At 38.6% G+C, this 23,782-nt stretch overlaps 1 pseudogene; it reads right to left on the minus strand.

Annotated features, from left to right (window-relative positions):
* Nucleotides 1-8,429: 8,429 nt before the first annotated feature.
* Nucleotides 8,430-9,254, minus strand: LOC110288880 (olfactory receptor 14C36-like; annotated as a pseudogene).
* Nucleotides 9,255-23,782: the final 14,528 nt, after the last annotated feature.

Genomic DNA, 23,782 nt, shown 5'->3' on the forward strand with positions numbered 1-23,782 from the left:
TTCTCCATTGATTATGTATGAGTTAATTTCATATCCAGCCACATTGCTGAGGATGTTTTTCAGCTATAGAAGTTCACTGGTAGAAATTTTGAAGTTCTTTGCGTGTACTGTCTTATCATAAGCATTGAGTGATACCTTTACTTCTTTGCCATTTTGTATCCCCCTTATCTGCTTTTTTTTCTTATTGCTCGAGCTAGATCTTGGTATACTATATTGAATAGATATGGGGAGAGTGGACATGCTTGCCTGTTCCTGATTTTAGTGGGATTGCTTCAATTACCTCTACATTTAATTTGATATTGGCTGTTATTTCGATGTACATTGCTGTTATTTTGCTTAGGTATAGAACTTGAATAATTTATCTCTTCAATCGTTTTAACCAGAAGTGGTGTTGATTTTGTTAAATGCTTTTCCAGCATCCCAGGAGATGATCATGTGGATTGTTTCTTTGAAATTGTTTATATAATGGTTTACATTAATGGATTTTCATTTCTTGACTCAACCTTGCATTCCTAGGAGGAAGCTTACTTGATCATGGTGCATGATGGTTTTGATGTGGTCTTGGATCCAGTTTGCATGATTTTTATTGAGTATTTATTTTAGTGACATTTGTAAGAGAAACTGGTCTGAAGTTGTCTTTCTTTGTTGGATCTATGTGTGGTTTATTGATTGTAATTGTAGCTTAGTCAGAGTGGTTTAGTCACTGGTTTAGTCAGAGTAAAGGTAGCTTCATAGAATGTGTTAGGTAGTGTTCCTTCTGTTTCTATTGTATGGAATATTTTAATGTGATGATTATTGGGACGAGTATTGGTATTAGCTATTCTTTGAAAATCTGGTAGAACTGTGGACTAAACCTGTCTGGCCTTGGGTTTTTTTTTTTCAATGGAAGGCTTATAGTGACTTCTTTGACTTCCTTAGGGGATTTGGGTCTTGTTAAATATTTTACCTGCTCTTCATTTAACTTCTGCATGTGGCATCTGTCTTGGAAATCATTCATGTCATCTAGATTTTCAAGTTTTGTTTGTTGATTATGTAGTAATCTTTTGTAGTATTATCTGAATGATTTTTGAGTTTTTCCACTTCTGTTGTTATGTCTCCCTTTTCATTTCTAATTTTGTTAATGTAGAAACTGTCTCTGTGATCTTTACTTAATTTTAGTAAAGCTTTATCTATCTTGTTGATTTTATTAATGAAGCAGCTTTTGGTTTTGTTGATTCTTTGTATCATTCTATTTTGTCTATTTGGTTGAGTTCTGCCCTGATTTTGACTATTTCTGCCTTCTGTTTGTTTCTTTCTTTCTTTCCTGAGCAAGTTAATCATTGAGTAGAGCATTGTTCAGTTCCCATGGATATGTGGGTTTTCTATTGTTTTGGTTGTTATTGAAATCTATCTAGTTTTTGTCCATGTTGATCTGATAGGATTCATAGGATTTTTCAATCTTCTTGTTTAAGTTAACGCTTAGTTTGTTACTGATTTTATGGTCAGTTTTGGTGAGAGCATGCTGAGGTTCAGAGAAGATGGTATATTCTTTTGTTTTAGGGTGACATATTCTGTATATAACTGTTAAATCCATTTGGTTCACATCCTCTATTAGTTTCACTGTGTCTCTGTTTAGTTTCTGTTTCTATGACCTGTCCATTGCTGAGAAGGGGGTGTTGAATCTCCTAATATTATTGTGTTAGCCAAGTGAGTTTTGTTAGTCAAGTTTCTTTTATGAATGGTAGGTGCCTTTCCATTTGTGTTATAGATGTTTTCTATTGAAACTTTTCCTTAGTGAATTTTTCCTTTTTTTTTCAATACAAAGTCCATGCCAGAAATGGGGTTCCATATTTGGGATGGTCCTTTTTCTACTGTCTTATATGCACCTAGGCTCCTGGGAGGCCTTCAGACAGTGGGGTCTTCAGAGGAGCAGACAAGTGATGATCTGCCCTGGAGGAAGGTACATGCCAGAAAGTGGGTCCATATTTGAAATCATTAAAATACTTAGCAAATATGTATCTGAAGAGATGGTTCACTGATTTATACTAATGGTTGCTTTACCAGAAACTTGTTTGGATTCCCTTCATAAACAAGGTGGCTCACTCCAGTTCTAGGAAATACCATGCCACCTTTGGTCCTACATGAGCACCAGACATGAAAGTGAAGCAAAGATAGACATATAGACACAAGACACACAGACACACAGACACACACAGGCACACACACACACACACACACACACACACGTAATGAAACATTTACCTAATGTTTAGTATACATTTATTTTCTTTCTCTTCATTTTGATTGTTTAGAGTGCTTAGTCCATCACTGCATATGTGTCAGGCAAACACTTTATTACAATGCTATTATCTCGAGTTCAGTGGCTTCATAAAATGCCTTGGTCGCTATACTTGAATCTTATTTTGTATATTTGTCTAATGTTATAGAACATTGTCCTAACTTTTGCAGAAATGTAATACATGTGCTGTACCAATGGCTTTCATCTCCGTCCTCAGTTATCGATTCATGATCTCAGATTTCTTTTGCAATTATATATTCCACAAGTTGATTCTGGCTTAATACAAAGATGTCATTGCAATGAAATACAATAAATTCTTAAAGGAAAAATAAAGATATTCCCTTTATAATATGATTACTAGATATATCATGTGGTTGTTATACTTTCAGGGAATACATTTTGATGGAGTGGTGAACTCTGTTTTATTTTCAGCATGCTGACATTTAAAATCCAGCCTTAATTCTGCTTCTATTGTCACTTCTTATGTCAGAAGTTTTTTCACATGGGCTGTTTTCTACTCTTTCATGATCTCAACAGTTATTTAGTGACTGTTGCATCTATTCCCATATGACTTAAGAAATTTCATCTTCTTTGAGAGAAAAGACATAAACTCCATGTTCATGGACATGGAAAATCTACTTTATAGAAGTGCTGCTTTCTACAAATGGATTAATTTTTTGAAGATTTAATTATATTAAAGCTCATTCTTGTTATTTTGCTTTATTGCTTTTGAAATTTAAAATATGACTATATAATTTTCCTGTTTCCCTTTACTCCCTTGAATAGCTCCAATATTTACCCTCCAATTAATTTTCTCCTCTCTAAAGTTAATGATTAATTGATCGCTTGCTCATTATCATTTGATTTATATATAATGTCTGAAAAACATATACATTAAGAAGTGTAAAATTTCAGAATAAAATTTAACTACATTTATGGTTCTTAAATAATTAGAATTTTCTTAGTAATTATTGAGCTTTCAATCATCTACTATAAGATTGAATATTCTCGGCTTGAATATTTATTATGTATATGAGAGATTGTCCTCATATATTTGTGTACCATATGCATTCCCACTGCTTGTGGAATTAAAAACTCATAGATATGGAAATATACTCATCTATGAGCCATAGTAGTGCTGGAAATCAAACCTTGGTTCTCTGAATGAATAGGTAGTGATCTTAAATATAAGCCATTTTAGTACCTTCAAGATAACATTTGAAAAGACTGGAAACACAAAATGAACTCACAATTTATCACAACACATTATATAGGATCTGGCTTCCTAATGGTATGAGCACACATGGGAGGAAAATATTAGCAGTAAGGACTCAGCATGAGTAGAGGGGGAGGTCAAGATCTCTCACTAGAGTTCAATTTCTTGGTGCCTAGATTAACATTTTCACATGTAAGAGCTAGAATTGAGACAATAGAACTTCAGAGACAACTGATTTCTAACCAGCGGTACTTAAGAGTACAGCATGTTCTTCTAGATGGCCGGAGTTCACTTCCTAACCTGTGCATGAAAGCTAGTAATTATCACAAAACAAGTTCTTCAGATGTAAATCTGTATTCTTATCCCTGTGGTATTTCAGGCATATTAATAAACATCCTAATACAGGAAAGAAAATTCCATAATTTTTACAAACAAAATATAACACTAATAAATTGGTCCCAGGTGTATCTATACTATAAACTAACCATCATTGGCAGTTTCTATACAAAGAAATATGGTTAATACCCACTTATTTCTTCAATAATAATATGAGAAATATAGAGAAATTTGATGGCCAGAATTATTTGAATTTCACACATATTGAGAAAGTTTTTTGGGCTGTTTCTCCTTATTAGATTTTGACTGTGTTTCTCTTCTTATTTCTAAAATTTCATATGTGGTTTCCCATAATTTTGACACATTAAGAAGATATTGAAGAGCAGAATTTTAGTGTACAGTCTTTGTATTCATCTTTTATGTTTAAACAAATTGTGGTATAATTTTTGGGGTTGTTAAAAAATGATCATATTATCTGCAAATAGTGATACCTTCACTTTGTTTTGCCATTTTTTATCCCCTTCATCTCCCTTGGTTTTCTTATTGCACTCGCTAGAACTTGGAGTACTATATTGAATAAATATGGAAAGAGTGGTCAGCCTTGTCTTTTCCTTAATTTTAGTGGGGTTACTTCAAGTATATCTTCATTTAATTTGATGTAGGCTTTTTGTTTGCTGTATATTGCTTTTATTATGGTTAGGTATAGGCCTGGCATTCTTAGTCTCTCCAACACATTTGACATGAAGTAGTTTTGTATTTTGTCAAATGATTTTTCAGGAGCTAATAAGATGATCATGTGATTTTTTCTTTGAGTTTCTTTATATAGTGTATTATGTTAGTGGATTTTTTTATATTGAACTATTCCTAATCCCTGGGATGAAGCCTTTTTGATCATGGTGAATGATGATTTTGATGTGTTCTTGGATTGGTTTGTGAGAATTTTATTGAGTACCTTTACAACAATATTCATATACAAATTGATGAAGTTCTCTTTGTTAAGTCTTTGTATGATTTAGGGTTCAGAGTAGCTGTGGCTTCATAGAATGCATTAGACAGTGTTTCTTCTGTTTCTATTTTATGGAACAGTTTGAGGAGTACTTATATAAGTGCTTCTTTAAGGTCTTCTAAAGCCTTCCATTCAGTGTCTCCTAATGGGGCAGAACCCTGCTAGTCAGCTCTCCTGAAGACACCACAGCCTGAGGCATTTCAGAAGATCCACTGCACACAGAGCAACTAACACCACAACCTGAAGACATTCCAGAGAGATCTGCTACATACAGGGCAACTGGGCAACTGACAGCACAGTCTGGAGACTTACCAGGGGCTCCTTAGCATACAGGGAAATGACCCAACAGACAGAAAGCCTCCATGGAGTTCTGCTGCACACAGGTAAAAAGAAATCACAGTACACAGTCCCCTCCCCCACCCCCTGGAGACACCTTCACACAGGGCAAAGCTTGACTGCTCTTCTGAAAAACAAACAGTCTCAAGGCCTTCTAGGAGATCTGCTGCAGCCAGGACAATAAATCAGCAGCTTCTCTGCCCCTATTAAGACCCCCAGAATTGGAAAGTCCCACAGGATGTCTGCTACAGCCAAGGCCGCAGGCCTACCAGAAGACCTGAAGCAACCCAGGTACAAAGGAGGCAGGCTCCATTCAGAAACACCCAAACCAGCACATGCTAGATATAACCAGATGGTGAGAGACAAGGGCAAAACCATAAGCAACAGAGCCAAAATATGTGGACATCATCAGAACCCAGTTTCCCACCTCAGCAAGCCCTGAATACAGAAACAAACCTGGTATTCTGGAAGCTGACCTAACATCCTATCTCATGAAGACAATAGAGTCCTTTAAGGAGGATATAAGTAACATACTGAAAGAAATACAGAAAAACACAGGTTAAAGAGGTAGAAGCCCTTAAAGAAGAAACAAATAAACCCCTTAAAGAAATTCAGGAAAACACAATCAAATAGGCGAAAGAATTGAATAAAATGGTTAAAGACCTAAAAAAAGGAAGAAAACATAAATGGAGGAAACCCTGGAAATGAAAAACTTAGAAAAAAGATCAGGAACTATAGTTGTATGCATCACTAATAGTATACGAGAAATTGAATAGAGGATCTCAGGTATAGAAGATACCTTAGAAGATATCGACACAACTGTTAAAGAAAATTCAAATGATAAAAGCTCCTAACTCAAAACTTGCAGGAAATCTAGGACACAATGAAAAGACCAAATGCAAGAAAAATTGGAATAGAGGAGAATGAAGATTCCCAGCTCAAAGTACCTGAAAGCATCTTCCAAAAAAAATTTCCCCAACCTGTAGGCAGCCAGAGCCTAAACGATGGCGCCGGCCTCCGGTACACCATCACCACAAACAACGCCACTGTGCAGGCGCTAGCCCAAATCTGGCACCATCCCCTCCCGAGCGGATGCATAGAAATTAAAGTGCTGGCAGACTGACCAATCCCAGGAGGACACATAGCTCTCCCCAGTGCCGGGGTGTATATAAGCAGTCCTCCCTGGGTTTCCGGAGTTCCCGTAGCATCGAGGTGTTCCTGAAATAAAAAAGGCTGTTGAGAAGAATCCTACCGTGTTGCGTTTTTTCTTGCTGGACGAGGTGAGCACAACACCAACCTAATGAAAGAGATGGAAATAAATGTAGAAGAAGACTATAGAACACCAAATAAACTGGAACAGAAGAGAAAAATGCTCTCATTACATAATAATCAAACCATTAACTGAACAGAAAGAAAAAAATAAAGCTTCAAGGGAAAGAGGCCAAGTAACATACAAAGGCAGATCTATCAGAATTATACTAGGTTTCTCAACAGAGACACATTAAAGCCAGAAGAGCCTGGTCATAGGTCGTGCACACTCTAAGAGAACATAAATGCTAGTCCAGCATGAATGCTACTATACCCAGCAAAACTCTCCATCAATCAACATACATAGAAACCAAAATATTCCAGAACAAATCCAAATTCAAACAGTATCTATCTGCCAATTCAGCCCTACAGAGGATTCTAGAAGGAAAATTCCAACATAAAAAGGGTACATACACCTAAGAAAAGGCAAAATATTAATCATTTCACAAGAAAGCCAAAAGGAGAGAAAGGCATGCAACTAATGCCACCAACAAAAACAAACATGACAGGAATGAACAATCACCTGTCTTTAATATCTCTCAATATTAATGGACTCAATTCACCTATAAAAAACACAAACTAACAGAATGGAAACTTAAAGAGAATCCAGCATTTTTCTGCATACAAGAAACACACCTCAATAACAAGACATAAACCACCTCAATGGAAAAAGCTGGAAAAAGTTCTTCCAAGCAAGTGGTCCCAAGAAAAAAGCTGGAGTTGCCATTCTAATATCCAATGAAATAGACTTTGAACCAAAAGTTATCAAGCAAGATGAAGAATAACACTTCATATTTATCAAAGGAATAATCTACCAGGAATAACTTTCAATTATGAATATCTATGCCCCAAATGCAACAGCACCCACATTCGTAAAACAAAGTATACTAAAGCTGAAAACTCTCTTGGAATACCAGACAATAATTTTGGGATACTTCAACACCCCATTCTCACCAATGGACAGGGCATTGAAAGAGAAACTAAACAGAGACATAGTGAAACTAATAGAGGTTATGAACTAAACTTATTTAACATATATCTACAGAATATTTCATTCAAAAAGAAAATAATACACATTCTTCTCAGCACCTCAGCATATTTTTTTCAAAACTGACCATAAAATCAGTAATAAACCAAGCCTAAACTTAAACAAGAAGATTGAAATAATTCCATGCATCCTATATCGTCAACATGGCTTAAGCTGGTCTTCAATAATAACAAACATGATAGAAAGCCCACATCCATGTAGAAACTGAAGAGCTTGCTACTCAACATCAACTTGGTCAGGAAAGAAATAAAGACAGAAATTAAAGGCTTCCTGGAATGCAATGAGAATGATGACATAGCATGCCCATATTTATGGGACACAATAAAAACATGGCTAAGAGGAAAATTCATTGCACTAAGTGCCCTGGTAAAAAATTGGACACATCCTACTTGAGAGACTTAAGAGCACACCTGAGAGCTCTAGAACAAAGAGAATCAAACATGCCCAAGAGGAGAAGGCAGGAAATATTCCAAATCAGGGCTTAAATCATCCAAATGGAAGCAAAGAATGATATAAAGAAGCAACAAAACCAAAAGCTAGTACTTTGAGAGAATCAACAAGATAGATATGCCCTAATGGGTAATCCAAACAAACTAAAGGGTCCAGAGTCAAAATCCAAATTAACAAAATCAGAAATGAAAATGGTGACATAGCAGCTAAATGCAAAGAAATTTAAAATGGTTTTCTAGACAGACACCACATACCAAAGTTAAATCAAGAGCAGGTATACTTTCTAAACAGGTCCATATCCCCCAAGGAAATAAAAGAAAGAAGTCATTAAAAAACTCCCAACCAGAAAATATGTGAAAAATATCTTTTCAATAAAAGAAATGAAAATCTTGTGGTGTGTATGAGTGTACCTACACTTGTGTGTGCTTGGGCATTTGTGCACAAAATTTTTTTATTCAATCAGTTCTCTTCCTCTAGAGAACCCTGACAAATACATGTTCCTTTACCCTAAAATATGTAAAAACTTCTTGATGTAACTTTCCTCATAGACTCCTTTATCTGTGTGTTTCTAAGACTATAGATGATAGGATTTAAGAATGGTGTAACAATGGTATAAAATACAGAAAGAATCATCTCCTTTACTTCTAATGTTACTATGGGAGGTCTTAGGTACACATAGGCAGCAGAACTAAGAAAGACAGACACCACAATAAAGTGAAGGACAAAGGTCAAAAAGGCCTTCCCTATCTCTCTTTTGACAGGAACCTTCAACACAGTTGATAATCTATGAGCATATGATATGACAATAAAGACAAAGTAGCTACCAATGACCACAGTGGCAGACAGAAGAATTAGGAGTTTGTTGTTAAAGGTATCAGAGCAAGAAACCTCAGCAAAGGGGATATCACAAAAGAACTGAGGGACCATATTAGAGTAATAGAAGGACAGCTGGAATGTTTTGAAAGTGTGTACAATTGCAAGGACAAGAGAGCTAATTAGGGAAGCCAGTGTCATCTGAACACATAACCGGTGATTCATGATCACAGAGTAGAGGAGTGGCTTGCAGATGCCCACATAGTGGTCCTGGGCCATGGTGGTAAAAAATAGAATCTCTACACATGTGCAAATCTAGAGAAAAAGATCTGTGCCGCAATCCACCTATAGAAATGTTCCTGTGGTCACTGAGAGTGTTGATACAGGCATTGGGCACAGTGACAGAAACATAGTCCATGTCTAAAGTGGACCGAATACTGGGGAAATACATGGGTGTGTTCATTTCTTTCATTGGAAAGAAATATTTCACATATTTTCTGATTACAATCGCCCCTTCCTGTACTCCTAAGCTCACTTCACCTGCCCTCCAATCTAGAACCAACTGCTTTCTGTTTCTCATTAAAAAAACAAACAGGATTCTAATGGTTACTATAAATTAAATAAAGTATAAGAAGATGAAATAAAAGCTAAAGTATCATATTTGGGCAAAACAAACATTTAAAAGGGCCCAAGAAACAGCACACACACACACACACACACACACACACACACACACACACACAAATCAGATATATATTCTATGGTGGTTTGAATGAAAATGACAACTATTGTCCAATGAGGAGTGGCATTATTATGCTGTGTGACGTTGTTGGCATAGATGTGGCTTTGTTGGAGAAGTTGTATAACTATGTGGTAGGCTTTAAGGTCTCAGAAGCTCAAGTGTGGATAGTGTTTCACTGTCACATCCTGGTGCTTATGGATTCAGATGCACACCTATCAGTTACTCTCTTACCATGTCTGCTTTCCTGCTATCATGCTTTCCACATTGCTGATAATGGACTCGACCTCTGAACTGTAATCAAGTTTAAGTAAATGTTTTTCTTTATAAGAGTTGCCATTGTCATTGTCATGGTTTCTCCTCACACAAATAAAACTATGGAAAAGAAAAAGCCCAGTGCCTGATGGCTTTAGTGCAGAATTCTACCAGATCTTCAACAGCCTAATAGGAATATTCCTGACGTTACTCCATAAATTTGAAACAGAAGGAATACTACCTAATTCATTCTATGAAGCACAATTAATCTGATACTTTAACCACACAGGGACACAACAAAAAAAGAAAACTTCAGTCCAATTTTGTTTATGAATATTGATGCAAAAATACATATACAATTCTTGCAAACCGAATCCAAGAAAACATCAAAAGCATCGCTCTCTACCATCAAGTATGCATCATCCCACGGATGCCAGGTTGGTTCAATACAAGAAAATCCAGTTATGTTACCCATTATATAAACAAACTCAAATAAAAAAATCATATGATCATTTCATCAGAATCTGAAAAATCATTTGACAAAATACAACACCACTTCATGTTAAAAGTGTTGGAGACAGGGCTGGTGAGATGGCTCAGTGGGTAAGAGCACCCGACTGCTCTTCCGAAGGTCCATCCAGAGTTCAAATCCCAGCAACCACATGGTGGCTCACAACCATCCGTAACGAGATCTGACTCCCTCTTCTGGAGTGTGTGAAGACAGCTACAGTGTACTTACATATAATAAATAAATCTTTAAAAAAAAAAAAAAAAAGAAAAGAAAGCATTAAAAAAAAAGTATTGGAGACATCAGGAATTCAAGGCCCATACATAAACATAATAAAATCAATTCACTGCAACCAAAAGCCAATGCCAAATTAAATGGAGAGATACTTGACAGAATCCCAATAAAATCAGGGACAAGACAAGAATGCCCACTCTCCCCATATCTATTCAATATAGTACTCAAAGTTCTAGCTAAGACAATAAGACAACAAAGAGACATCAAGGGACACAATTTGATAAAGAAAAAGTAAAGGTATCACTGTTTCCAGATGATTTGTTAGTATATAAAAGCAACCCCCAAATTTCTACCAGAGAATTTCTACAGCTGATAAACAACTTCAGCAATATGGCTGGATATAAAAGTATCTCAAGTGAATCAGTTGCCTTCCTTACAGATGATAAACAGGCTGAGGAAGATATTAGGAAAACAACTCCCTTCACAATAACCACAAAAAATATTTTGGGGTAACTCTAACCAAATAGGTAAAAGATCTGTATGACAATAACTTCAATAACTTCAAGTCTCTCAAGAACAAATTCAAAGAAGAACTTAGAAAATGGAGAGATTTCCCATGCTCATAGGTTGGCAGAATTAATTTAGTAAAAATGGCCACCCTACCAATGACAATCTAAAGACTCAAGGCAATCTCCATCAAAATCTCATATAATTCTTCAAAGGCATGGAAAGAGCAACTGGAAATTCATCTGGAAAGCAAAAGACCCTGAAAAGTGAAAACAATTCTTTTTTTTTTTTTTAAAGATTTATTTATTTATTATATGTAAGTACACTGTAGCTGTCTTCAGACACTCCAGAAGAGGGCGCCAGATCTTGTTACGGATGGTTGTGAGCCACCATGTGGTTGCTGGGATTTGAACTCTGGACCTTCGGAAGAGCAGTCGGGTGCTCTTACCCACTGAGCCATCTCACCAGCCCAGAAAACAATTCTTAACCATAAAAGAATTGCTAGGGTAATCGCCATCCCTGACCACAAGCTATACTACAGACAAATAGTGATAAAAACTACATTATATTGGTACAGTGACAGACACATTCATCAATGGAATAGAATTGAAGACCAAGAAATAAAACCACACACTTATGGACACTTATTCTTTGAAAAAGTAGCCAAAAATATACAATGAAAAAAAAGAAAGCATCTTCAATAAATGGTGCTGCTCTATCTGACAATCTGTAGGTAGAAAAATGAAAATAGATCCATATTTGTCACATTGCACAAAGTTCATCTCCAAGTGGATCAAGGAGCTCAACATAAAACCAGATACACTTAATCTAGCAGAAGAGAATATGTGAATGATCCTGGAACTCATTTTGACCTGGTATTGGGCAGATTTCTTAATCAGAATTCCAATATCTCAGTCTCTAAGATCAATAATTGAGAAATGGGACCTCTTGAAACTGGAAAGCTTCTGTAAGTCAAAAGATATTGTCAACAGGACAAATCAGTAATCTACTGATTGGAAAAAAGTCTGTACTATCCCCATATCTGATAAATGCCAAATATCCAATGTTTATAAAGATCTTAAGCTAACCACCAAAAAACCAAACAACCCAATCAAAAAATGGGTTATAGAACTAAACAGAGAATTCACATCAGAGGAATCTCGAATGGCTGAGAAGCATTTAAACTAATGTTCAAAGTCCTTAGTGATCAGAAAAATGCAAATCAAAATGACCCTGAGATTCCACCTTACAACAGTAAGAATGGCTAAAGTCAAAGTCTTGGGTGACAACACGTTAGCAAGATATGGAGAAAGAAAAACACTCTTCTATTGCAGGTGGGATTGCAAACTGGTAAAATCACTCTGGAAATCAATCTGGAGGTTCCTCAGAAAATTGGAAATAGAAGTACCTGAAGGTCCAGCTATACCACATTTGGGCATATACCAAAAGATGCCACACCATGCCACAAGGGTACTTGTTCCTCTATGTTAATAGCAGCCTTCTTCATGATAGAAAGAAGCTGGAATCAATCCAGATGTCCCAGAACAGAAGAATAGATACAGAAAATGTGGATCATTTACCCAATGGAATTATTACTCAGCTATTAGGAATGAGAACATCCTGAGTTTGGCAGGCAGATGGATAGAACTAGAAAATATACTGAGTGAGGTAGCTCAGACACTAGATAACATGAATGGTATGTACTCACTAATAAGTAGATATTAGCCAAAAATGTAAAGAATATCTAGAATACTATCCATAGAATCGAAAGGGTTAAGAAGCTGAAAAGCCAGAGTGAGGACAACTCAGTTCCACTTTGGAGAAAGGAAAGAACAATCACAGAAGGAGGGAGGTATGGTCCTGGTTGGGAAAGGGGACATGGAGGGTAAGGGGGTGACATGATTAGGTATTGTGTGGGGGAAAAGGGTTGAAGTACTGAGGGCCAGCATAAACAATGGAAACAAGCACCCTCTAGGGGTAGGAGGTGAGGGGATCCTTCCGAATGTATCAGAAACCTGGAAGGTGAGAGACTCTCAGGATTCAAAGGGAGGGGCCTTAGAGGAAATGCCCTAATATAGGGAGAAGGAACCTGTACAGCCCACCTACATCAGAAAGAAAGGGCATCAAGTGAGGGATGGGGTTACCATCACACAGTTAAAAACTCTGACTCACAATTGTTCCTATCTGAAAGAACTGCAGGAACAAAAATGGAGAAGTGCTTAAAGAAAAGGAGGTGACTCAAAGTGGGATCCAGCTCAATGGGAGACTCCAAGGCCTGACACTATTACTGAGGCTATGGAGTGCTCACAAAAGGGTGCCTATGATGATTGCCCTTTGAAAGACCCAACAAGCAGCTGAAATAATCAGATGCAGATATTTACACCAAACCAATGAACAGAAGCTGGTGAACTCTGTGGTTGAAATAGGGGGAAGCTTGAAGAAGCCAAGGAAGAAGGCAACGGACCCTGTAGGAGGACCAGCAGTATCAGTTCACCGGGACACCTGAGATCTCCCAGACACTGGACCACCAACAAGGCAGCATACACCAGTTAATATGAGGCTTCCAACACATATAATGTAGAGGACTGACTGGCTGGGTTCATTCTTAGAAGATACACATAAACATCAAGAGACTGGAGTCCTCAGGGAGTGGGGAGGTCTTGTGGGATAGGGTGTTAGGGATTTGGGGGGATCCGCATAGATACAGGGATTGGGGTGGAAGATGTATGGGATGTGGAACAGTCAGAGGGTGGACCAGGAGGGGGATGAAATCTAGGGTATAAAAACAAAAGATAAAGTGAAATAAAAATCAATCAATCAATCAACCAACCAACCAAACAAACAAACAAACAAAAAGCAGCAATTCTAAATATCTCATAAAAATTAAATAAAGGTCTGGTAGAATTCGGGCCTTCTGACCTTGAGCTTTCTTTTGGTTGGGACATTTTTAATGACTATATTTCCTTATGGGTTATTGGACTGTTTAGACAGTTTACCTGCTCTTGATTTAAATTTTATACATGGTATATGTCCAGAAAATCATCCATTTTATCTAGATTTTCCAGTTTTATTGAGTACAGGTGTTTGCATCAAGATTTGATGATTATTTGAATTTCCTAATTTTTCTGTTGTTATGTCTCCCTTTTAAGTTATGATTTTGTTAATTTGAAAATTGTTTCTCTGTCCTTTAGTTAGTTTGGCTAAGGGTTTATCCATCCTGGTGATCTTCTCAAAGACCCAGATTTTAGTTTTGTTGATTCTTTGTATTATTGTCTTTCTTTCTAATTGGCTGATTTCTGCCCTGAGTTGGTTTATTTCCTGCCAATCTACTACTCTTGGGTATAATTGCTTCTTTTTCTTCAAGAGCTTTCATGTGTGATTTTAAGATGCTAGTGTATAATCTCTTTAATTTCTTCATGAGTGTACTTAGTGCCAAGGTTTTTCCTCTTGGCACTGCTTTCATTGTGTCTCATAATTTTAGGTATGCTGTGTCTTAATTTTCATTAAATTCTAGAAAGTCCTTTATTTCTTTCTTTATTTTCCTTAAACAATAATCATTGAGTAGAGTGCTGTTCATGGGTATGGGGTTTTCTGTTGTCTTTGTTGTCATTGAAGTCAAGAGTATTCCATAGTGATTTGCTAGCATGCATGAGGTTATTTATCATCTTTCACAAAACTCAAGTCCAAGTGGGTCAAGGACCTCAACATAAAACTAGATACACTGGATTGAATAGAAGAGAAAGTGAAAAAGAGCCTTATACTCTCTGGCACAGGGGGAGCTTTCCTGGACAGAACTCAAGTGACTCAAGCTCTAAGATCAACAATTGTTAAATGGGACCTCATGAAAATGAAAAGCTACTACAATAAGGCAAAAGACAAAATCAATAGGACAAATCGGCAACCTACAGATTGAGAAAAACTTCAGTAACCTCACATCTGATAGAGAGCTAATATCCAAAATATTTAATGAAGGCAATACTTTAACCACTCCCCCAAATCCAAATAACCAAATTAAAAAAAATGGAATAAATATCTAAACAACGAATTAACAACAGAAGAATCTCAAATGGCCAAGAAGTAATTAAAGAAATATTTAAAATTCTTTAGTCATCAGAGAAATTCAAATCAAAAGGAACTGATGATCTTATACCAATCTGAAAGGCTAAGATCAAGAAGTGAAATAATAGTACATGCTGCTGAGCATGTGGAGAAAGAACACTCCTCAATTACTGGTGCCGGTACAACCACTTTGGAAATCAATCTGTTGGTTCCTCGGAAAACTGGAAATTCATCTATGTGAACATCCAGCTATACCACTCATGGGCATATACCCAAAACATGCTCCACCATACCAAAAGCACACATGCTCCACTATGTCCATAGCAGCCTTATTTGTAATAGGCAGAAGCTGTAAACAACCCAGACGTCCCTCAAATGAAAATGTGGTTCATTTACACACTCGAGTAATAGTGGTCTACAGTTCCATCTTCAGCATTATGTTTGCCTGCATACCTTCCTGCTATAATGAAAATGAACTAAACCTCTGAAACTATAAGCAAGCCCCAATTAAATGCTTGATTTTATTTAAGAAAAAAAAAGCAAACAGCAAACAGAATGGGGACTGCATGAATTTTACAGGCAAATGGATTGAACTAGAAAATGTCAGACTGAGTGAGGTAACTCAGATCCAAGAGGACATACATGGTATATACTCAGAAATAAGTGGATATTAGCCAAGAATTACAGAATTCCTAGGATATAACCCACAGAGCAAAAGAAGTTCAACAAGCAGAAAGGCCTATGTGAGGATACTTGAATTCCCCTTAGAAGATGAAAGAAAATAATCAAGGGGGTTGGGGCAAAGAGAGGGACCTGAGTGGGAAAAAGGAGGAGGAGGGGACAAGTGTGGCAGCATCAGGCATGGGGGAGAAGTGTAGAGGGACACAGAATGAATGGAAACATGCAGCAGCCTCAGGAGGTGGAAGGTTGGCGGACCCCCTAGAATGTATCAGAGACCTGGAAGATGAGAGACTCTCAGGACTCAAACAGAATGGATGACCTTAGCCAAAATGGCCAACATTGCTGAGTGGAAACTCAAAGTGTCCACCACTGGGAGATCGACCAAGGCACAAGTGGAGGGAATGGATTATTAACCCACACTCAAAATTTCTGACCCCAAATGTCCTGTCTAAAAGAACTGCAGGGAAAAGATGGAGAAGAAACTGAAGGAAATACAGTCCAGTGACTAGCACAACTTGGGATCTGTCTCATGGTGTGGGGGGCACCAAGGCCTGACATTATTACTTATGATGTGGTGTGCTTATATACAGAAGCCTAACATGGCTGTCTGAGAGGCCCAACCAGCAGCTTAGTGAGACAGATGCAAATAATTACAGGGAACCATTGGACTGAAGTCAGGGTCCACTATGGTTGAATTAGGAGAAGAATTGAAGAACCTAGAGGAAGAGGGTGATCTCATAGGAAGACTAGCAGTCTCAACTAATCTAGACCTCTAGAAGCGCGAAGACACTAAGCCACCAACCAGGTAGAATACAGGAGCTGGTCTATGGCACCCAGGACGGATATATTAAAGGACTGCCTATTCTGGCATCAGTGAGAGAAGATAAGCCTAATCCTCCAGATACTTTGGCCCCAGGGAGAGGTGAGGGCTGGTGGGAGAGAGCATCCTTTCTGACACAGAGGAGTAGGAGGAATGGGATGAGAAACTGAGGGACGGGAATTGGGAAGGCAGGGGAACAACAGCTGGATTGGAAATAGATAATATAATAAAAATAAATTCTAAAATTTCAGTTGTGTGGGTGTTGGCACTGTGTGTGTGTGTATGTTTTAGTGTAATATTATGTACACATGTTAGTTCATGAACATTAACATCCAGAAAAATATATCTGATCTTTTAGGGCTATTGTTACAGGTTGGGCACATTGTGGAAGATTATAAGAAATAGTGTATACAACTGTAGTAAACATGATACTGATAGGAGATATTAAAGGAAACATTGATAGCATTCTAAAAAAAGATAGGTCTTTCAATGTAATCCTATATTTGTGACTATGAACCTACTATACATTAGTCATTTAGAATTCCTTGACTAGGAATATAGGAAAAGAGTTAGGGAAGCAGAAACCGGCCTGAGTAGGACCACAGTCCTCATCCAGCCGGATCAGCGCCGGGGTAGCTAGAGCGCAGGGTTGCCTGACACCCGCCAGCTACCCACGACCCCCGCCACAGGATTTTGGGACTGCTGGTGAGTGGACCACAGCTTCTGCTCCAGTCCAATCACGAGGGACCTGAGACTGCTCTGGTTGGGGAGAGAGAAATCCGGCCTACATAGGGCCACAATCCTCTTCCGGTCAGAAGAGCACCAGGGCAGCTAGGGCGCAGGGTCGGCTGACACTCGCCAGCTACCCACAACACCCGCCACAGGATCTTAAGACTTCTGGTGAGTGGAACACAGCTTCTGCTCCAATCCAATTGCGTGCGGGACCTGAGACTGCATTAGTTAGGGAAGCAGAAACCGGCCTGAGTAGGACCACAGGCCTCAACCGGCCGGATCAGCGCCGGGGTAGCTTGAGCGCAGGGTCGCCTGACACCCACCAGCTACCCACGACCCCCGCCACAGGATTTTGAGACTGCTGGTGAGTGGAACACAGCTTCTGCTCCAGTCCAATCACGGGGGACCTGAGACTGCTCTGGTTGGGGAGGCAGAAATCCGGCCTACGTAGGGCCACAAGCCTCTTCCGGTCAGAAAAGCACCGGGGTAGCTAGGGTGCAGGGTCGGCTGACCCTCGCCAGCTACCCACAACACCCGCCACAGGATCTTAAGACTTCTGGTGAGTGGAACACAGCTTCTGCTCCAATCCAATTGCGTGCGGGACCAGAGACTGCATTAGTTAGGGAAGAAAAAAACCGGCCTGAGTAGGACCACAGGCCTCTTCCGGCTGGACCAGCACCGGGGTACCACCAGCTACCCACGACCCCCGCCACAGGATTTTGAGACTGCTGGTGAGTGGAACACAGCTTCTGCTCCAATCTTTAAACAGTGACAACGATAACAACTAACCCCAGAGATTACCAGATGGCGAAAGGTAAACGTAATAATCTTACTAACAGAAACCAAGACCACTCACCATCATCAGAACCCAGCATCCCCACTTCGCCCAGTCCAGGGCACCCCAACACACCGGGAAAGCTAGACACGGATCTAAAAGCATATCTCATGATGATGATAGAGGACATCAAGAAGGACTTTAATAACTCACTTAAAGAATTACAGGAGAACATGGCTAAAGAGTTACAAGTCCTTAAAAAAAACAGGATAACACAATCAAACAGGTAGAAGTCCTTAAAGAAAAACAGGAAAACACATCCAAACAGATGATGGAAATGAACAAAACCATACTAGACCTAAAAAGGGAAGTAGACACAATAAAGAAAACCCAAAATGAGGCAACACTGGAGATAGAAACCCTAGGAAAGAAATCTGGAACCATAGATACCAGCATCAGCAACAGAATACAAGAGATGGAAGAGAGAATCTCAGGTGCAGAAGATTCCATAGAGAACATCGGCACAACAATCAAGGAAAATGTAAACTGCAAAAAGATCCTAACTCAAAACATCCAAGAAATACAGGACACAATGAGAAGACCAAACCTACGGATAATAGGAGTGGATGAGAATGAAGATTTTCAACTCAAAAGACCAGCAAACATCTTCAACAAAATTATAGAAGAAAACTTCCCAAATCTAAAGAAAGAGATGCCCATGAACATACAAGAAGCCTTCAGAACTCCAAATAGACTGGACCAGAAAAGAAATACCTCTCGACACATAATAATCAGAACAACAAATGCTCTAAATAAAGATAGAATACTAAAAGCAGTAAGAGAAAAAGGCCAAGTAACATATAAAGGCAAGCCTATCAGAATTACACCAGATTTTTCACCAGAGACTATGAAAGCCAGAAGATCCTGGACGGATGTTATACAGACAATAAAAGAACACAAATTCCAGCCCAGGCTACTATACCCAGCCAAACTCTCAATTAACATAGATGGAGAAACCAAAGTATTCCACGACAAAACCAAATTCACATATTATCTCTCCACAAATCCAGCCCTTCAAAGATAATAACAGAAAAAAACCAATACAAGGACAGGAACCATGCCCTAGAAACAACAAGAAGGTAATCCCTCAACAAACCTAAAAGAAGACAGCCACAAGAACAGAATGCCAACTTTAACAACAAAAATAACAGGAAACAACAATTACTTTTCCTTAATATCTCTTAATATCAATGGACTCAACTCCCCGATAAAACGACATAGACTAACAAACTGGCTACAGAAACAAGACCCAACATTTTGCTGCTTACAGGAAACTCATCTCAGAGAAAAAGATAGACACTACCTCAGAATGAAAGGCTGGAAAACAATTTTCCAAGCAAATGGTATGAAGAAACAAGCTGGAGTAGCCATTCTAATATCTGATAAAATTGACTTCCAACCCAAAGTCATTAAAAAAGACAGGGAGGGACACTTCATACTCATCAAAGGTAAAATCCTCCAAGAGGAACTATCAATCCTGAATATCTATGCTCCAAATACAAAGGCAGCCACATTCATTAAAGAAACTTTAGTAAATCTCAAAGCACACATTGCACCTCATACAATAATAGTGGGAGACTTCAACACACCACTTTCACCAATGGACAGATCATGGAAACAGAAACTAAACAGGGACACAGAGAAACTAAGAGAAATTATGAATCAAATGGATCTGGCAGATATCTACAGAACATTCTATCCTAAAACAAAAGGATATACCTTCTTCTCAGCACCTCATGGCACCTTCTCCAAAATTGACCACATAATTGGTCACAAAACAGGCCTCAACAGATACAAAAATATTGAAATTGTCCCATGCATCCTATCAGATCACCATGGACTAAAGCTGATCTTCAATAACAAAATAAATAATAGAAAGCCAACCTTCACGTGGAAACTGAACAACACTCTTCTCAATGATACCTTGGTCAAGGAAGGAATAAAGAAAGAAATTAAGGACTTTTTAGAGTTCAATGAAAATGAAGCCACAACATACCCAAACTTATGGGACGCAATGAAAGCATTTCTAAGAGGAAAACTCATAGCTCTGAGTGCCTCCAAAAGGAAACTAGAGAGAGCACACATTAGCAGCTTGACAACACACCTAAAAGCACTAGAACAAAAGGAAGCAAATTCACCCAAGAGGAGTAGACTGCAGGAAATAATCAAACTCAGGGGCGAAATCAACCAAGTGGAAACAAGAAAAACTATTCAAAGAATCAACCAATCAAGGAGTTGGTTCTTTGAGAAAATCAACAATATAGATAAACCCTTAGTCAGACTCACTAGAGGGCACAGGGAAAGCATCCTAATTAACAAAATCAGAAATGAAAAAGGAGACATAACAACAGATCCTGAAGACATCCAAAACACCATCAGATCCTTCTACCAAAGGCTATACTCAACAAAACTGGAGAACCTGGATGAAATGGAGAAGTTCCTAGACAGATACCAGGTACCAAAGTTGAATCAAGATCAGGTTAATGATCTAAACAGCCCTATATCCCCCAAAGAAATAGAAGCAGTCATTAATAGTCTCCCAATGAAAGACCCCCGAAGGGAGACCCTCACTCAAGTCTCGGGACAGCCGCGCACCCAAGAAGACACTGAGACCGAACTCAGAATATAGGCAGGAAGATTTAATAAAGCAACAACAAGCAAGCACATGAACCAGAGCTCTGGGGCCGAAACTCATACACCAAGCATGGTGTAGAGGAGATTCGACCACGACCCAAATTTTTCACAGGCTTATATAGGAAAATACCAAGGGGGGAAGCAGGGCAGGGAAAGTACAAGTTTATGTCACTAAGGGGTTCTGCCAAGGGTTTTTCCAAGGGGCTTTCCAAGGGGCTTTCTGTAACCAAGGGGTCGTGTCCTATATTTGGCAATGTACCCGATCTATTGGAACATTTCAAGGTGGTTCTTATCTCAAAAATGTTCTTGAGGTTGTTCCAGGAAGCCTTTATCTCAAAAATGTTCCTGGAACAGTCCTCAGTTGGGAGGGGATCGGACTCTGAGTTGAAGAGTTCAAGAATGTACTCTGGGGTGGAGAGTTCAGGAGTGTTCCGGGAACAATCTCCAAATGGGAGGGGTAGGAATCTGGGGTGAAGAGTTCAGGTCTTCAGTAATTTTCCTCTTTCACCAACTAAAAAAAGCCCAGGACCAGACAGGTTTAGTGCAGAGTTCTATCAGACCTTCAAAGAAGATCTAATCCCAGTTCTTCACAAACTATTCCACAAAATAGAAACAGAAGGTACTCTACCCAACTCATTCTATGAAGCCACAATTACTCTGATACCTAAACCACAAAAAGACCCAACAAAGATAGAAAACTTCAGACCAATATCCCTCATGAATATCGATGCAAAAATACTCAATAAAATTCTTGCTAACCGAATCCAAGAACACATCAAAACAATCATCCATCCTGACCAAGTAGGTTTCATCCCAGGGATGCAGGGATGGTTCAATATATGGAAATCCATCAACGTAATCCAGTATATAAACAAACTCAAAGACAAAAACCACATGGTCATCTCGTTAGATGCGGAAAAAGCATTTGACAAGATCCAACACCCATTCATGATAAAAGTCTTAGAAAGATCAGGAATTCAAGGCCCATACCTAAACATGATAAAAGCAATCTACAGCAAACCAGTAGCCAACATCAAAGTAAATGGTGAGAAGCTTGAAGCAATCCCTCTAAAATCAGGGACTAGACAAGGCTGTCCACTTTCTCCATACCTATTCAACATTGTACTTGAAGTCCTAGCCAGAGCAATTCGACAACAAAAGGAGATCAAAGGGATACAAATTGGAAAAGATGAAGTCAAAATATCACTTTTTGCAGATGATATGATAGTATATATAAGTGACCCTAAAAATTCCACCAGAGAACTCCTAAGCCTAATAAACAGCTTCGGTGAAGTAGCTGGATATAAAATTAACTCAAACAAATCAATGGCCTTTCTCTACACAAAGAATAAACAGGCTGAGAAAGAAATTAGGGAAACAACACCCTTCTCAATAGTCACAAATAATATAAAATATCTTGGCGTGACTCTAACTAAGGAAGTGAAAGATCTGTATAATAAAAACTTCAAGTCTCTGAAGAAAGAAATTATAGAAGATCTCAGAAGATGGAAAGATCTCCCATGCTCATGGATTGGCAGGAGCAACATTGTAAAAATGGCTATCTTGCCAAAAGCAATCTACAGATTCAATGCAATCCCCATCAAAATTCCAAATCAATTCTTCAACGAATTAGAAAGTGCAATCTGCAAATTCATCTAAAATAACAAAAAACCTAAGATAGCAAAAACTCTTCTCAAGGATAAAAGAACCTCTGGTGGAATCACCATGCCGGACCTAAAGCTCTACTACAGAGCAATTGTGATAAAAACTGCATGGTACTGGTATAGTGACAGACAAATAGACCAATGGAATAGAATTGAAGACCCAGAAATGAACCCACACACCTACAGTCACTTGATCTTCGACAAGGGAGCTAAAAACATCCAGTGGAAGAAAGACAGCATTTTCAACAAATGGTGCTGGCACAACTGGTTGTTAACATGTAGAAGAATGCGAATCGATCCATTCCTATCTCCTTGTACTAAGGTCAAGTCTAAGTGGATCAAGGAACTTCACATAAAACCAGAGACACTGAAACTTATAGAGGAGAAAGTGGGGAAAAGCCTTGAAGATATGGGCACAGGGGAAAAATTCCTGAATAGAACAGTAATGGCTTGTGCTGTAAGATCGAGAATTGACAAGTGGGACCTCATGAAACTACAAAGCTTCTGCAAGGCTAAAGACACCATCAATAAGACAAAAAAACCACCAACAGATTGGGAAAGGATCATCACCTATCCTAAATCAGATAAGGGACTAATATCCAATATATATAAAGAACTCAAGAAGGTGGACTCTAGAAAGTCAAATAACCCCATTAAAAAATGGGGCTCAGAACTGAACAAAGAATTCTCACCTGAGGAATACCGAATGGCAGAGAAGCACCTGAAAAAATGTTCAACATCCTTAATCATCAGGGAAATGCAAATCAAAACAACCCTGAGATTCCACCTCACACCAGTCAGAATGGCTAAGATCAAAAATTCAGGTGACAGCAGATGCTGGCCAGGATGTGGAGAAAGAGGAACACTCCTCCATTGTTGGTGGGATTGCAAGCTTGTACAACCACTCTGGAAATCATTCTGGCGGTTCCTCAGAAAATTGGACATAGTACTACCGGAGGATCCAGCAATACCTCTCCTGGGCATATATCCAGAAGATGTCCCAACCGGTAAAAAGGACACATGCTCCACTATGTTCATAGCAGCCCTATTTATAATAGCCAGAAGCTGGAAAGAACCCAGATGTCCCTCAACAGAGGAATGGATACAGAAATTATGGTACATTTACACAATGGAGTACTACTCAGCTATTAAAAAGAATGAATTTATGAAATTCCTAGCCAAATGGATGGACCTGGATGGCATCATCTTGAGTGAAGTAACACAATCACAAAAGAACTCACACAATATGTATTCACTGATAAGTGGATATTAGCCCAAAACTTAGGATACCCAAGATATAAGATACAATTTGCTAAACGCATG

The sequence above is a fragment of the Mus caroli genome, unplaced genomic scaffold (assembly GCF_978045245.1).
Source record: "Mus caroli unplaced genomic scaffold, Mus_caroli_1 scaffold_18, whole genome shotgun sequence".
In the NCBI taxonomy this organism is placed as follows: domain Eukaryota; kingdom Metazoa; phylum Chordata; class Mammalia; order Rodentia; family Muridae; genus Mus; species Mus caroli.